The sequence below is a fragment of the Myotis nattereri genome (genome assembly GCF_964212035.1).
Source record: "Myotis nattereri genome assembly, chromosome: 11".
NCBI lineage: Eukaryota > Metazoa > Chordata > Mammalia > Chiroptera > Vespertilionidae > Myotis > Myotis nattereri.
Genome location: NC_138086.1, coordinates 47934623 through 47952409, shown reverse-complemented (window position 1 = coordinate 47952409; position 17787 = coordinate 47934623). Strand labels below are relative to the sequence as shown.

Sequence of the window (17787 nt, the reverse complement as noted above, 5' to 3'; positions counted from 1 at the left end):
TGTTGTAGTTGATAAGTGGTATGAAGATATTCCAGAGTGTTTGTATTTATGTTGGTATTTTTCAAAGGAACTGTAAAATTGTGAGCAAATATGAAACATAGCTCTAAGAATATAACTTTTCTCTAATATTTCCCTCTGCTCCAATAACTTTTAAATCTAACGTATGATTAAATGCTACTAGTAACAGACTGAATGATATGATTCCAAACACCCATGAAAAGCGTGCTAACCAAGCTGGAAGAGGAAGACCGAACCATCTAAAATTCAGTAGGACACTCGGCAAAATGCGTTGGGGTTGTTTTTCCCGCCAGACTTCTCGGTTTACATTTTAAACAGGAGTCTTGCCTAAGCTGTCTAGGATTGCCGTCGGCTTTTATCACCAAGTGCAGAAGTTTGGACTCTGCACCCTTGCTGATACAAACACCAGTGTCCCCTCATAGCCACATAGAACCCCCAGGAACCAGCCTCTCTGTACAGACTGTGGTGGGCTCCCAGCCTTCCGCTGTCGCTGCTTGCCAGCACCTACCCCTTCGACGGGGTAGTTACCTGCCATTCTGGGGTGGGTTTTTCTAGCTTTGAGCCTTCATCTGTCACGTGTCTGATTTTCCCACATGTGCTGGTTGGAGATACAGCCAAGGGGAAATCTCTTGATGTGCCGTGAATGCTCTCTGTTCTTATCAGCACTTCCCTCTCCTTAGTTACCTATTGGTTGTCCCATCGCGCGTGGAAATAACCTGTTCAGAGTGGCAAGGAGTGGGGAGGACATAGGCAGTTACACCTCCTGTTGTATCCTGGAGGGTGGCTGCGTTATGCCTTCTCTCTCTGATCTAATAGGAGTTATTGGGGTTACTTCTGTGTTCTATCTCCACCCCAAGGTTGGGTCATTGCTAGGTGGTACAAGGAGAGGCTGAAATATATTCATACTAGTCCACTAAAGCAGAAGGTAGATGGGACATAGAATTAGTCTAGCAAATATATTTTTTTTTTTTGAGAAAATTTGGTTGCCTCCATACCTTCTGTGTTAATGATTCAGATGAAGGGTGACCAACTTATGCAACATAAATTATCTGACTCAGTGATTAAGATCTTTTTCTTTTTCTTACTTGATAGTTTAAAAAATTTTAAACTACACAAAAATTGGAAGAATGCAGTGAACACCCAATATATGCCGTTCATCTGAATTGACTGACTGTTAACAGTTTTCCACCTTTGTCCTCTCCTTGTACATTCACACTTTCTGCACACAAATGTGCACACGCATAATTTCCTTTTTTGGCGGGACTATTAAATTGTAAATTGCAGCCATCATGAGATTTGAGCATTTATCTTCTAAGACTAAGAACATTCTCCTACACAACCACCACACTATGATCATACCTGGGAGAATTAATAATCATGCCAAATAACATTTGATATGCAGTCCATTTTCAAATATGCCAGATCGCTCTGTCCACCTCCCCTCTCAAATGCCTCATCTCCTTTTTCTAAAATCCAGAATCCAGTTAAAGTTTTTATATTACATTTAGTTTCTGTTTCTCTCTCTCTCTCTCTCTCTCTCTCTCTCTCTCTCTCTCTTAATCCCCACTGGAGGATTTTCCCATTGATTTTTTTTTTTTGACAGAGTGGAAGGGAGGGATGGAGGTGGGTGGAGAGAGAGAAGCATCTATGTGAGAGAGAGACATTGATTGGTTGCCTCCTTACCAGGGCCCAGAATGTACATGCTCTTGACAGGGAATCGAACCCTTGACCCTTCGGTGTGTGGGCCAATGCTCTACTATTGAGCCACACTGGCCATGGCTGTATTAATCTAGAACAGATCCTTGCCTCTTAATGTTTCTTTTTCATGACATTAACTTTTAAAATCCTGGCCCAGTGATTTTGTTGAAGGACCCACATTCTAGACTTGTCTGATTCTTTCTTCACGCCTGCCTGTTAAACTTTGGGGTGCAGATTAGGACAGTCTCTGTACTACCTGCTGTATCTTAGGAGGCACACTGTCCCAGCATTGATCATTCTAAGTTTGATCAGTTGCTAACAGTGGTATCCACTCAGTGATGGTGAACCTTTTGAGCTCGGCGTGTTAGCATTTTGAAAAACCCTAACTTAACTCTGGGGCCGTGTCACATATAGAAATTTTTTGATATTTGCAACCATAGTAAAACAAAGACTTATATTTTTGATATTTATTTTATATATTTAAATGCCATTTAACAAATAAAAATCAACCAAAAAAATGATTTTGCGTGTCATAGTTTCGCCATCACTGCACTAGGTATTTCCATCATATGGGGCCGTTTTTGTTTTGTAATTAATATATAGAATATTTTGAGAATGTGTGGATGTCTTCTTTCATAGCAACTTTTCACCCCATAGTTTCGGCATCTGTGATAATCCTTTTCTGAATCAGTTATTACACTGGGGTTTGAAAAATGGTGATTTAAAAAAAATCCCGTCTTTATTGTTTGCCATTCTTTGGTAAAGAAAAGCTTTCTTACCTCCATTACCTTTTCTTTCTCGCTTCACTTTTTATATCAGTAAAAATTCATGGATTGGTTTATTTTAGATGCAATGTATTATAATCTATTACTGTTATTCCCTTAGATGCTAAAATTGTCCCAGTGTGGTCGGTGGGTGTCCCTTCAGGCTGGCTCCTGTCCCCTCAGCCTTTGAGTGCTCCTTGCTTTTGGCAAATAAGATGCTGTAGGCCCACCATGGATTTTTCCTCCCTGGGACCTGGAAATTGCTATTTTCTCTAAGAAGCCCTGATTCTTTTTAAATCGGAGTGGTGCTTAGAAGCAAAAATGGAGTACTGGCTTATTGTCACTAGGGTGTTACTGCATCTCTTTCTTTTCAGTGGGAAGAGCTGGGAAATACACTTTAAAAAAGTCAAAAGTTCATAGTGACATTTCCTATTTAAACTTAGCATAATAGGATTTTTCTGTCTTTTATTTTCTATTTCTCTCTCTCAGTGAGCATTTTGGTTTGTAATTAATGTATTTATGGGCATTAATTTGTGTAATTGTAATACCTTCTGATGTACTTTGCCTTGTTTTCCATCCTCACCCCCATTCACTTTTTCTATTTCTTTTTACATGTATACCCTCAGAAAACATAGCCTTAAATTTATTAGATGTAACAATGTGACATACATTTTACCTATAGAATATAACATAACATAATAAAAATAACATTGTTTCAAAAGCTTATAACACAGCTGAAATGTTGGCTTTGTTTTCCTGGGTTCTCAGATAAGGTAGACGAGGTGCTCTGTAATCAGGCAGTTTTCTGCCAAAAGGTGTCCAGGCTTGTCTGGCTGCAAAGACTTTGACCTTTCCCATGTTCCCAGCGGCCTCTTCTCTCGTAATCTCACAACCCCCTTTAACCTGACATTTTCTTTCAGGTTTCGTGTTATCTTAAATCCCAGTGTTTCCCTGTGACAGAGAAAATCTCCGTTGGCCTCAATTTGTTGCCCTCTGGCTAACTTTTCCCCCAGTTGCAAAGACAGTAGTAAGAGTGAACACCTCAGTTTCCAAAGGGAAAACAAAACAACCACCCATAATCTTATCTTGACACAGATATTTGGAACGTTTTACTATCTTCCATGATTTGTTAATGTGCATCGATATTTTTCATAATTTGAATCTGCATTAATTGTAATTCTCTTTTGTAATCTTTTAGACTGTATCAATTAATTTTTATATTTCTGTATGCTGTTCATATGAACAGCACTAAATAGCTTCAGCATTTTCTATCAAATTAATGTACACTGCTTTATGAAATTCTGCCCTTACAGAGTTATTTCAGTTTCTAGTTTTCTGAAATAGATAATATTGGAGTGAATAGTTGCCCCCCTTTTCATTTAACTATTTCCTTAGAAAGAAATTCGAAGAGAAAGGTTCCTGGGTCTAAGGATAGAACTATTTTATAGCTCACCATATATATTATGGTAATTCTTTCCAAAGGGACTAAGCAAATTGAAGAATTTATCCAAGTTATTTAAGCTTACTGAGCTAGTCGGGCCACTGTTCGAGGCTAGGCCTGCCCAAGGCCCATTCAGATGTTCACGTACCGTTTTCCCTGACCCTGACCCTGACCCTGACCCACAGTGCCTCAGGGTTTAGTTCACAGGTATAATCACACATCTGTACTCAATGGAAAACTGCAGTGCCTTTCTTTCCCCTTCCTTTCCCTTTCTTTGGAAGCACAGCTTTTGTCAAGTTCACAAGTCTCAAATCATCGTCCCTAATCAACCACTGTTCCTTGAGTCATTGTGACCACAGAGATTGGAGTGATGTGGCCACAAGCCAGGGACACCTGGGGCTACCCGAAGCTCGAAGAGGCAAGAAAGGATTCTCCCCTGAAGCATCTCCCTTTGTGGGGAGGGTGGCCCTGCTGGCACCTTGATTTCGGACTTCCGCTCCCCAGAACTGTGACAGGATGAATCTCTGGTTTGTTAAGCCACCCCATTTGTGGCACTGTGTTGTAGCAACCCTAGGAAATGAATACTCTCACATAGCTATTTTCTCTGGGTGATTAGAAAGCCTGTGGTTGCAAAGAATTTATTGGGGACAGAGACCAACCAGCCCGATTCCCCCCAAACAGCTTTTTTCTCTAGCGGTGTGGTAGCTTTTGGCTAGATCTAGGCATTTTCTAGGCAGAGACCCCTGCACACTGTGGCACAGCATCTCCGTGAGAGCACAGCCCCCTCCTGAAGGCCTCACCCACGTGAAGGGTTGGGCTGAACTCTAGCATGGACGCTAAACACCTGTGCTCTGCATGGGCTTCCCGGAAAGGGGTCCTGGGTATCTGGGGCACTCACTCCTGGTTCTAATTTCATGTTTCGTGAGGTTGGGACTTGGTCAGCCTTCCGTGCTGTGAGTTTCTTCCAGAGTGTGCCGGAAGCCGTCCGTCCTTGCTGCTTGACACAGTTGCTGCAGGGAAAGAAACATCTGCACAGCATATGTTTCAAGGGACCTGGCGTATATGGCATATTGTTTGCTCACCTTCTTGGCGCTATGTGTTTTAACCAAGGTCACCTCTCTGAGAAAGGTTGTTTCCCCAGGTAGGGATTTTTCCCTGAAGTTAGGGAGGGAATAAAACCCCTTAACTAAATGCCAGGCGGGAAGTTAATCACTTTAACTATGAACAATCACCCTTACGCTACATAATCTTTACTCCCTGGAATGGAGATAAGAAACGCCCTAACCTTTGGAATAGAAATTGACAGGATTAAAAACAACTGGTATAAATACAGATGTAACAAGACAATAAAGGACAGAACCTGGCTGAAGAACCTGGCTAGACAACCTGGCTGGAGAACCTGGCTATAGAACCTGGCTATGATGATCATCTGAAAGCTGTCTCCATGTCATTCCTTCTTCACCGACTCCACCCACACCTTTGGGGACCCCTGGACCTGCTGGGATTGGACCCCAGCAAGAGTGCTGGCCAGTCTGCCTTCAGCAGCTATTGGAGAACCTCCTCTCCTCTCTGTGCCTCCTCGGTGCTGTGTGAGGAGGATGACCGGTCAGTGGAAACACCATGGTGTCCCCTTGGGCCTCCTTATTGACTGCAGCAGACAGCTGTTAATCCGAGAACCGCAAGGAAACATGAATTGACATTGTGATAAGTGTTGTGAAGGAGAGATGTGGTGGGAGAGACAGTTAAGGGCTTCATGCGGCTGGGAGGTCAGAAACGACTTCCCCAGGATGAGTGACATTTGAACTGTAGGAGTTTGGGTGGGTGATGGGCAGTGGGAGTGGTGGGGGGATGATCAGAAGACAGAGCATTGCAGATGGGGACCGGCAGTTTCCAAGGCCCTGGTCACATTCAGAAATGTACAGGCTGGCGTGGCCCCAGCGTGGAAGCCGCAGGGCACGGTGGTAGGAGAACGAGGCTGGGCAGGACTGTGCGGGAACTGGTACATCATATTAAGGATTTGGAGTCTTTGAGCGGTGGAGAGCCATCAGCATAATTTGAGTCGGGATTGGCACGATTTGCCTCTGCTACAGCACGCCCTATTAATGTTCTTTGATTTCACTGGTCCTCACCCCTCCCTCCTAATTGCCTGTTGTGTGTAGATTTCCCCGAATTCCACTGTTTTAATAGATTGAATGATGGCTGTACTCATTTTGTGAAGCACCTTGAGGGGAATGAGAGGAAACTTTGAAGGCCGAGTCTTGGAAACCTTTTGTTTGGTGGAGGTCCCCGGCCAGGAGGGCTTGTCACAGAATCTTGAGGGAGGAGGAGGAGGAGGAGGAGGAGGAGGAGGAGGAGGAGGAGGAGAAGGAGAGAGTCTCTAAAGCCTTTTCAGGCCCCCTCACCTTAGCTGAAGAGTGTGGATTCTCCGCTTGCTGTTGGATTTGTTTGTGTCGTTTTTGATATCTTTTAAATTTAGTTATCCGTGTGATTTTGTTTAAAATAGGACTGAAGCTTTCTTTATCATCTAAGTGTAATTTTTATACACACAGCTATCTCCTAAGAACAAGGTAAGAGTAAAGGTTGTGAGTATGTCTCTTTGTTCAAGCAAACTTGTTTCTATTTGTGGTTTGTTTTTAGTATTAACTGGTGCTTATTAGAGAGGTCTTGGCACTCAAAGGCCGTTTCCACTAGTACCTGGTCTCCTCACCCGGAAAGATGAAATGGGGCCTGAATAATCCAGAGGGTTGGGTGCCTGGCCTCCTGGGCTCAGGATGCTCACTGCCTGTCACAGGTTCAATTCCTGTGTGTGTGGAGTGGGCCCTGGGTGGCTCCGGTATCTAAACGGCTAGCTAGGATCACATACAAATTGACCACAAAAATGTTTTCTATCTCAAGTGTTATGCATGGAGTAAAAGGCCTATTCCTATCTTTGCACTCCACGATGAAACAAAAGTTGGCTCTTCTCTGCAAAAGGGGATGTCAGGAATCCATCCTCCCTCTCTCCCTCCCTCCCTCCCTCCCTCCCTCCCATCCTTCCTTTCTCCTCACCCGAGGATATTTTTTCATTGATTTTTTAGAGAGAATGGAAGAGACAGGGAAAGACAGAGAGAAATATTGATGTGAGTGAAACACATCAATTGGTTGCCTCCTTAACACACGAAGCCAGGTACCCGGCTGGGGTGGGGGTGGGGGGTGGAGTGGAGGGAAAGGTGGGGAGCCTGCAACCAGGTACATGCCCTTGACTGGAATTGAACCTGTGACCCTTCAGTCCACAGGTCCACAGTCTGACACTATTCACTGAGCCAAACCGGCTAGGACAGGAATTCTGGTTTCTTAATGACAAACTGACATGTCCATCTTATTGCCTTGTCAGCACCCGTTTTGTTGAATCAAAATGGTAGTAATGGAGTCAGCATGCACAAGTAATCCCTTTCTATTCCAAGTATAGAGACTCAGACCTGGGACAAATCCCATTTGGAGGCAGGAGGAATAAAGGCGTCAAAGAAGAAAAGATGAAAAAGAAATCTAGGTTTTCAAAATGTGTGGCTGTATCAATCAAGTGTGTTGTCTGCCTTTTCCATGTTTGCTATTTATCCTCCTGAGAAAAAACAAACAAACACTGCCTTTTAAATACTTCACAAGGTGGAGGATCATATAATGTTGTTGATGATAAAATCATTTTTATATACCTGTTTGCACTTTGGGAGGCTGTGGCGATGAAATCCAGGCCCTGGCCGCATGCTGGGAGCTAATGAGGTTTACAGTGGCAGCGCTTAAAGAGTATTAGGGGAATGTATTGAAACATCAGCAGTGCACAGTCTGAAGTACTCATCCTCTGTCCAATATAGTCCAGAATCAACACGAGGAGTTCTTTCACGCTGCTGAGGAGGCACGTTTTCTGCACTTCTAGGGTGGACACAGATTTCAGATAAACACACGACATGTATAACCTATAGAATTAAGTAAAGGCATCTCTTTATTTCTTTAAAAAAAGAACTTGATCATAATCACCAGCAGTCACCTGCAAAGCTTAAATTTTCTTCTTAGTCATCAGACTCCCAAATTAATCTCCCAAAACAAAAAGCCTCATTAGCAGCTCTCATTGAATCAGTGTTATTTTTCTTCTTTCTCTCAAGGTGTCTGATTAACCCCCTTTCTTTTTGCATTACTCACTTTGTGTTAATATTTGATGTCTGAAATCATAGGGGGGTGCGTGCAATGTGGTGGCTAGACACTGTCTGCGAGGAGTAAATTAAAAAAGAATTCTTAAAAAGGTTTGTATTATGTCGCTGGTATATTAGACAACCTTTAGGAATGTCAGGTGCCTGGGTTTATTTTTCTTTTTAATTCCAGAAAGGGTTGATTAATGACGAGGTGCTGATTTCACTTCTCATTCATATGTAGGACAGCCCTCCTCCTCCCGCCCCTGCTTCTGCATACAATCCAGGCCCTTTTGAGAGAGTTTTGCTGTCAAGGGAAGGTGAAAAATGGGGCCCTAGCTGGAGGGGGAGGACGGTGAAGGAAGGGTCTTTTAAAGGTGGCTAGATAAACGTCATGTATGCTGATGGGGTTGACTCTATAGAAGAGAAAAAGAAGTACTTCCGGTGTATTGTCTGCGAGGGGGCAGCCTCCTGTGAGAACATGGAGAGGTCCTACAAAACAGCTGTTCTCAAAGCGTGGGCAGTGGCACCCGGGAGTTTCGGAGACCTTTTCAGGGAATCCTGAGATCAGAACAGTTTATGATAATGTTAAGTGTGATCTGCCGTTGTCACTGTGCTGTACTTGACAGGATGGTCCTAAAAGCACTGGTGGGTGAAACTGCTGGTGCCCGAACATCAATCACGCAGTGCCAGCAAGCCAGTCTGAGCATCACTGTATTCCTCTCCAGCACACGTTCACAGTGACAGCGGTCATCGGTGAGGATGCTGATTCTGCCTCAGAATGTTTCTGAAGAGGCAGAAGAATCAGTAAAAGTCATTGATTTTTATTCAGTCTCACCCTCGAGTACACGTCATTTTAGAGTGCTCACTGTCGTGTGACGGTTGTCTGAGGAAGTGAGCTTGAACAGTTGTTTTGAGTTGCTAGCTGAGTTAGTCATTTTCATTACCATGGAACAACTTTTTTATTTGAAAGAATTAAAATTTGGGTGTGACAGCTTCCCAATACTTAAAGACTTTTTTGATATGATTAGTGATGATATTAATGATGTGACTTTTTAATACAGTGTAATGAAACCTGCCAACATTTGGAAGATCTACATAACTTAGGGAAAAAGATATTTTCCAGTTGACCAAGACGTGGTCTTATGCATGGGGTAAAAAGTCTATTTAGAGTGTAGGCTGGATGCATGGATTTTAATAAAACAGAATGGGAAAAGTTCATGGGTACAGTTTCAGATTCCACATTGCAGCTGGTCCTTAAGAAACTACCACTTTTGGGGACGTGGTGTTGTGTCATAGAAAAATATCCACAATGGTCTAAAACGGCCATGAAAGTACACTGTCTCGCTGTGGTCTGTGTAAGGCTGAGAGCCTCTGTATCTGTCATCCAACACAGCATATACAGCAGATTGAACGCAGCCGCAGTTAAGTCAGACATTTGAGAGATTTGCAAAGACATAAAACTACTTTTTTTTCTCACTACATGTTTTAGAAAATAGTTTTCTTTAAAAAAATATTTTTATTGATTTTAGAGAGAGAGAAAGAGGGAGGCAGGGAGAGAGAAAGAGAAACAGCAATTTGTTGTTTCACTTATTCATGCATTCATTGGTTGATTCTTAATGTGTGCCCTGACCAGGGATCAAACCCTCAATTTTGGCATTTGGGGATAATGCTCCAACCACCTGAGTTACCTGACCGGGGTGAAAAGAGTTATTTTCAAACAAATATGTCATTTATATTGCCATATAAAAGGTTTATTCACTTTTTAATGAATTACTGAGTATTTTTTAAATTTATCAACTCTAATTTCTTACATATGATTGGTATGGCCCACATGAATAGAAGCTCTTAGGGATCCTCAGTAATTCATAAGCATGTAAAGGGGTCCTGAAATCCCAAAGCTTGAGAAATGTGCCTTGGCAAGTTGCTCAGTGGTTAGAGCGTTGGCCTATTGACCCAAGGGTTGCGGGTTCGATTCCTGCCCCCAGTCAGGTTGCATGCGGGGGAAGCAATCATTCCATGTGTCTCTTTCACATCGATGTTGCTCTCTCCCTACCACCCCGCTCCCTTCCACTCTTTCTGAAAAGCAATGGAAAAATATCCAAGTGGAGGATTAACAAAAACACAACAAAAAACCCCCACAAAAGTTTAAGAAATGCTGAACTAGAAAAGTGGGAGAGCGGCCCTAGCCAGTTGGCTCAGTGGATAGAGCGTCGTCCTGTGGACTAAAGGGTCCTGGGTTTGATTTCAGTCAAGGGCACATGCCTGAGTTGTGGGCTCAATCCCCAGTAGGGGGCGTGCAGGAGGCAGCTGATCAATGATTCTCTCTCATCATTGATGTTTATATCTCACTTTCCCTCTCGGAAATCAATAAAAATATATTAAAAAGAAAAGTGGAAGCACGGGTGGAGTATAGGGTAAAGATGTATAGATGTACTAGTGGGATTTGGAGGAAGTTCTCTAACCATTCCCTTGGTTTTTCTATGGGAAATAGATGAGAGGGAGGATGCGGGTTGAGGTATTGGCAGTTTGAGGAGAGAGAAGAATATACCAAGCAGTCATCTAGAAGTGGGAGAGTGCATAGACAAGGGAGCGGACTTGGTTGCTGGGCAGGACCCACTTGAGGGCTCACCAGAGGGTTTGTGGTCAGGACATTTTAGGGCAGCTGTGAGCTCTCCAGCGAGTTCATCTGCTTAGCCCTGTGGTAGAGTTGGAAGCGCTTGATGTAACCAGGTTGAGGTCTTCACCAATGAATAATAATCCCGTGTGGGAGAAGTGCCAGGGCGGTTAGGAGTTTGTAATGATTGACTATAGACTTAATCCTGATAAGGGGCAAAGAGGGGACCTCGGAGTAGGAGGCAGTGAGAAGGTGGGAAGCTTATTGTAGGTTCCAGAGTGGTTGAAGATTGTTGAAGTTGGGGTATAAGAGGGAGTGAGCAGGAAGACTAGAATATCGTGGCCAAAAAGTGAGATGCAAGAATTTGAAAATAAGGAGGTATTGCAGTTATTGGTAATGGCAAAAGTCTAGAGTCTAACCATGGGAGCAGGTGACTGAAAAGGGGTGGAGAAGAAATGATTGGAAGAGAGGAATTCAAGTAATTGGAAGGCTGAGGTGTTTGAAGGATTCATATATTGAAGGATAGGTGTACCTAAAATATTAAGAATTAAGATAGGAGTAGGGTAGGAGAGTGTGTCAGCTAGCCAGGAATTAAAACATGGTGGGGATACAAACCAGGAGTTCTTAGGTGACAGAAACAAAGAGGGGTGCTGAGTGATAGAGTCAGATGATGTGAGTATTTAAACGGGTGAAGACAGATGGGTTGGGGGATGCTCTGAAAGAGGCAATGAGAAGGAAGGAGGAGCCTACTCTTCTCAACCCTGGTGCAACCAGGACTGCAGAGCTAGGTCCCTCTCTGTTTAAGCGGGGCTGCATAGGAAGCATGGTCCTCAAGGAAGAGCCAGGTACTGGTTAGAGCAAGAATGTGGAGGGTTATGCAGAGGATTCCTCTGAAAGGGATTTCCTTCAGCAAACGGTTTGAGCATGGGATTTTGCTTATCCTGAACTGTGAAATCTCGAGGGCGCAGTGGAAGGGATTCTGGGGGATGGCAACAGAATAGGGGGCGTGCAGAGCCCCGTGGGGATTAGGTGTGGGTGATAAAGGGGAACCAGGGGGTCTTGGGTTGCCAGTGAAGTCAAACATGCACAGGACAAAGGACACAAAGAGCTTAGTCCTGGTGGGCTTCAGATTGTGTGCGCTGGGAGATAAGGGTCTGCAGAGAGGCAAGGAAGCCTGGGAAGGGGCAATTTTGTTCCTTGAAGAACTTTTAAGTAAAAATATTCTTTGGGATTGGAGTTCTGCTGATGTTTTCTTCCTAGATGGTTAGACTAAAGGATGAAGGAAGCAAATAGTTACTGACCACATAGAAGATTCCAGATCTGGTGCTAACGATTGCCACCCATTTTCTTATTTAATCCTCATAAATCTTTAAGATAGGTACTTTCACCCGTCACTGCCAGAGGGTGATGCAGAGTTTAAATAATTTGCTCAAAGTTGTATAGCTAGTGAACTAGAATTTGGACCTAGTTTTTTTAAATATTTGTGCCCAACCTGCTCTACCATGAGCTTTTTGTAGTGAGAGAAATATATTAAATATAGAGCTTTGGCTCAGCCAATGTGGCTTTGCGGTTGAGCATCGAACTATGAACCAGGAGGTCACAGTTTGATTCCTGGTCAGGCAGCCGATCATTGATTCTCATCATTGATGTTTCTATCTCTCTTTCCCTCTCCCTTCCTCTCTGAAATCAATAAAAATACATATTTAAAGCATAGATCTTTGCATGAGAAATTTGCATCTGTCTTTGCTTAAAAGTTGTGATGCACTTTGCAAGTTTCTTAGCCTCCAAGACTAATTATTTGGCCAATGTAAAAGTACTACCCCAACTCATCCACACCCACAGACTTAGGAAACACTGTCACCACATTCCTCACAAATTTTTTAAACCAAGGAATCGTTTTTGGAATACTTTCCCTTCTAGTATTCTTACACTCAACCTTGAGGTACCATTGCATACATATTTTCAGTAACAATAAGCCCTTCTTCTGTATTATTCCAGGCATGTGAAGGTGCTCCGAAAATGTTTGAATGAGCAGGTACTGTTCCTTCCCACCTTCCTTGTTTGGTTGTCTGCTCTTACTTTATCTTCACCTGAGGTATTTAAAACTCAAATCTAGCCTGGGTGATGAGGCTCCGTGGTTGAACACCGAACTTTGAAGCAGGAGGTCATGGTTCGATTCCTGGTTAAGACACATCCTCGGATTGTGAGTTCGACCCCCAGTGTGGGGCTTGCTGGAGGCAGCCGATCGATGATTCTCTCTTCATTGATGTTTCTATCTCTCTCTCTGAAATCAATAAAAATTTATTTAAGCCTTAACCAGTTTGGCTCAGTGGATAGAGCGTCAGCCTGCGGACTGAAGGGTCCTAGGTTCGATTCTGGTCAAGAGCATGTTCCTTGGTTGCAGGCACATCCCCAGTAGGGGGTGTGCAGGAGGCAGCTGATTAATGTTTCTCTCTCATCGATGTTTCTAACTCTCTATCGCTCTCCCTTCCTCTCTGTAAAAAATCAATAAAATATATTTAAAAATATATATATATTTAAAAAACAACAACTCAAATCTAAAATTGTAAAGGAAGGGAAATCACGTGTAAGTTCTGTTTCCTGGCTACTTGCAAATCTGTTCCTCTAACAATTTGAGTGTCATAGGCACGGGATGTGGCTGTTGCTTAAATTAAAAGTCTTGTGCTAAGCTGTGAGGTGTTCCTAAAGGGAAACGTGAGGAGATTTAGTGCCTATTACTTTCCCATTGATTGTGGCATAATTGTCAGTGAGTCACTTCCTACTAAATAGAGTGAGAGTCTCAGATTAGATTTAATGAAGGTTTTTAACTTTCTCAGATATTGTAGAATAACTTAGTATCTGAAATAAAGGATATATGGTAAGGTAACATGGTTTTGTGGTAAAATTGAGAGAACCTCAATATTTGAGAAACCTAAGTTAATTTCATATTATTAATTCATTTTGTAGTAGGCAGTTAGACATGAGCAGAGCAAGGACGATGGGCCAGGTACAGAAGCTCACCAGGGCAGAAAGCCTCAGGGGCCTGGTATCAGGCAAAACTAGGAAAACTCCTCTAGCGTATCGCCCATCATGTGGTTTAGAACCCCTGACCTTTCATTTCCCTTGTCATGCGGTTGGGACCCTCCCCTGGCCTTTCCTCCCCTGGCATGTTGCTAGTATGTGTGGGAACAAACAAGGGGGCCAGAGAATAGCCCGTAAGCATTAAGCTCCCAGGACAATGAGGTTCTGACCCATAGCTATGCCATAGCAGACATCTGGACCAGCTGCATTGACTAATGACCCCCTGCCCTGGCTCCCACCAATCAGTAGAGACCATGACCCTGGGAGTTCACACCTGGAAAGCTGATGAATGAATATTCTATTGAGGTCCCCTGAAGACCAGGACTCAGCACTGCTCTCTATGGAACACACCAGCACCTTTCCCAACCCCGTTCCCCCAGGCCCACTTTCCTTGCCTCTTTCTTTCTCCTAAGCTCCAGGGGCCCTTCTTTTGTCTCTGTAAATGTTTCCCAAGCCCTTTTCTCCTACCGCTCACTTCTACCTCTGTGACTTTCTAAATAAGCTTTCTCTTATAGTTTGAGTCTTGGCTCTGAATTCTTTCCTAGTTAGAGCTCAAGTACCAAGGTTGCTGAGCCAAGGTTTGGTCTGACCCCACTGACTAACACTTGGTGCTATTCTTGCCGCCAACAATTTAACAGGTATGTATTGGCACATAGTTCCTATGTAGCAAATAGACAATGTAAACCAGTAGATATGTATGAATGGAGGCAGCTACCTACTAAAGCAAAGGAGGGTTTTTAGAAATCGTAATCAGGCAACTATCTGTGCTTCTTACTTTTGGGTTGTCATTGCTTTTGGGTCTTTTCAATGGATAGTGGGGGGAAAAGTCTTCAGTTCATACTGATATATCGATTTCAAAGTTAAACAATTGACAAAATTAAATTCAAAGTGTCTTTTATTATTACTTACATCTTTATTCTTTCATTGAAAGTCTTGGTTACCAGCAGCATTTACATATTGACATATATGCAAGATGTAGGATATATTTAAAATAACACCAGTATTGCTGCTAACAGTTAATTAGTGAATGAAATTTAAGATATCTTTTCAGCTCTATTTGTGCTTAGAATGTATTCCACTAAATACATACAGTGAAAAGACTGTGTTCTAAGGTTATCTAGATACATAAAAGCCTAACTGACTGTTGGACCACTTGACTGGTAGTTAATGACTCACACTGATCAGACACTCAACGCACAGGCATGGAAACATTGAACAGACTGATGAATCTCAGAGGGAAGAGGGGAGGAGAGAGGGCGGGCAGAGATGAACCAAAGATCTTACATGCATATACTAGAGGCCTAGTGCATGGGGTCCTTCAGCCTGGCCTTTGGGGTCGGGCCGAAACTGGTCTGGTGCATAGATTCATGCATCGGTGAGGTCCCTCGGCTTGGCCTGTGAGGTCCGGGCCGAAACTGGCAATCCAACATTCCCCGAGGGGTCCTGATTATGAGAGGGTGCAGGCCAGGCTGAGGGGCCCCATTGGTGCACAAATCTGCACCAGGCCTCTAGTTTAAAATAATTCATTTTTCTGTGGTTTTGCCACCAACTTGCTATATGGTTAGGTTCATTCGTTTCAGTTTGTTTTCAGTTTTTAAGGTTTTTTTTAGACTTAATTTAATTTTTGAATATGTAAAACATATGCTTCCCAAGTGAAAACTATAACAGAAGCAAGGTATCCTCAGAAAAGTCTGACTTAACATGCCTGTCCCTCTCATCCTGTCTTCTCTCTCCCCTTAGAGTTCACTCTCATTAACTTTAGTTTTTGGATTCTCCTTTCATAGGATGTTTCTTCCCCAAATATAAGTAAATTGGTATGTATGTATGTATGTTCATGTTTATATTTCTCTCCCTATTTATACCCGCAAGCTTTCTAAATTATATTATACTAGAGGCCCAGTGCACCAGTGGGGTCCCTCGGCCTGGCCTGTGGGTATTGGGCTAAAACTGGCTCTCCAACATCCCTGAGGGGTCCCAGATTGCGAGAGGGCAGTTCTTGGGTGATGCACCCTGGAATCGGGCTCTCTCCTCTCTGGTTCTGGGTGTATCACCTGAGTACTGTAGCTGCTAAGTCACCACAACTTGGCAGGTCCTGCATTGAGCGTCTGCCCCCTGGTGGTCAGTGTGCATCATAGCTACCAGTTGGACGGTTGATAGGTCGGATGGTTGCTAAGGCTTTTATATATATAGATTCTATTCTATTTTATTCTATTCCAATTATATATTCCTATGAGAGAGTATATGTATATGCATATGTGCATATGTATTAGGGATCTCAATATAGTGAGAGACGGTGGGGACAGAGAGGGAGAGGTATAGGAATTGGCTCATGAGATTATGGAGGAAAGTCAGTGGTACAGTTCAGTTTCAATCCAAGAGCCTGAGAACCAGGGGAGCCGATAGTGTAAGTTCCATTCTGAGGGCCTCTGCACTTCCTCTTCCCCTAAGATAGTCACCTCCTTAAGGTCTGTTCTGATGACACCTTAGGGAGGCTGTCCCTAAACACAGTTTTAAATTGAACCCCAATACTCCTTTCCCCCTTTTACTGTAGTGTTTCTCGTAGTGATTCCCTTGTAACAAAAGACCTTAATGTTTGATTGTTGTTTCCCACTGGACCTTCTCACACACGCTGGACTGGAAGCTTCAGGAAGGTAGGGATTGTGCCTCTTCTGCTCACTGCTGAATCTGCAGGTCCTCGAACAGTGTGGCTGGCACATAGCTGCACCCCATCAGTGCTTTTGGAATGAATTTGAATGGATGCATAGATAACGTGCCATGAGTGTGTGAGGTATTGTTATCAGGATGGTGAGGGGATGGGATTCTCAGGCTATCTTTCTGTTCCACATTGAAATTCAGCCTGTTCAAGTCCCTGGTAGTCATTTCCCCCGCAGGAACACGAACATTTTACGCTGTCTGTCTCTAGGACAGGTGCTGCAACTTTAGCAAATCTTTTTTTCTTCTCTTGTCTTCGCTTTCATCCTCTCCCAGTAGGCTGGTACCACATAGTCTAGGGTTGTGGTTGGCAAATTGCGGCTCGTGAGCCACATGCGGCTCTTTGGCCCCTTGAGTGTGGCTCTTCCTAAGCCTTAGGAGTACCCTAATTAAGTTAATAACAATGTACTTACCTATATAGTTTAAGCTTAAAAAATTTGGCTCTCAAAAGAAATTTCAGTCGTTGTACTGTTGATATTTGGCTCTGTTGACTAATGAGTTTGCTGACCACTGGTCGAGGGTTGTTTTCGTTTTTATAAAATCTATTCTTTGTACCGAGAAACCACCCTTAGGATTAGGTTCTTGATTTTGTTTGAGATTCCTGCCCTTCCCTTTTAGCCCCCTGGGAAGGCCAAGGTGTTTGCTGACGATTGTGGTCTGGGGAGTTACAGCCTTCTGCTGCGGAATTAAATAAATGCATCCCTGTCTCTTCTCTTTTACGAAATTTTAGTTCACCGTATCCTCCCAGTTATTACTTTAGAATCCTATCTAATAAAAGGCAAAAAGGGTAATTGACCTTACCTTTGCTACGCTTCCCATTGGCTAATCAGGGCGATATGCAAATTAACTGCCAAGAAAGATGGCAGTTAACCACTAACAAAGATGGCGGTTAATTTGCATATGTAGGCTCCAAGCAAGGGAGCGAAGCAGGCTGGCCCTGGGCAGGAGCAGCGAGCGAAGGCCAGCGTGGTGAGCGACGAGCAAAGAGGGAAGCCCGACGTGCCAGCCTCCGCCACGCCCCCGGGGCCTGTGCTGGGAGCGAGGAGCTAAGCCCCTCGCCCTCTGCGCCGGCCCCTCCCGGCGAAGAGCGAAGGCCGGGGTTCCGGGCGCCGGAGGAAAACTGGTGCCAGCAGCCAGGGGGAGGGGCCCCGAGGGCCCAGACTGCGAGAGGGCACAGGCCGGGCTGAGGGACCCCCCCGAGTGCACACATTTTTGTGCACCGGGCCTCTAGTCTAATAGAACGTTTAACATTGACTAAAGGAGTTGCATTCCCCTTTGGGGAAAACGCCCCTTGAA

General features: G+C 43.7%; 1 protein-coding gene across 1 annotated transcript in view; it reads left to right on the top strand.

The window, feature by feature from the left end:
* SLC25A13 (solute carrier family 25 member 13) overlaps positions 1–17787 on the top strand; it is a 159630-nt gene that overhangs the window by 32569 nt on the left and 109274 nt on the right. The gene's annotated exons all lie outside the window — the stretch shown is intronic.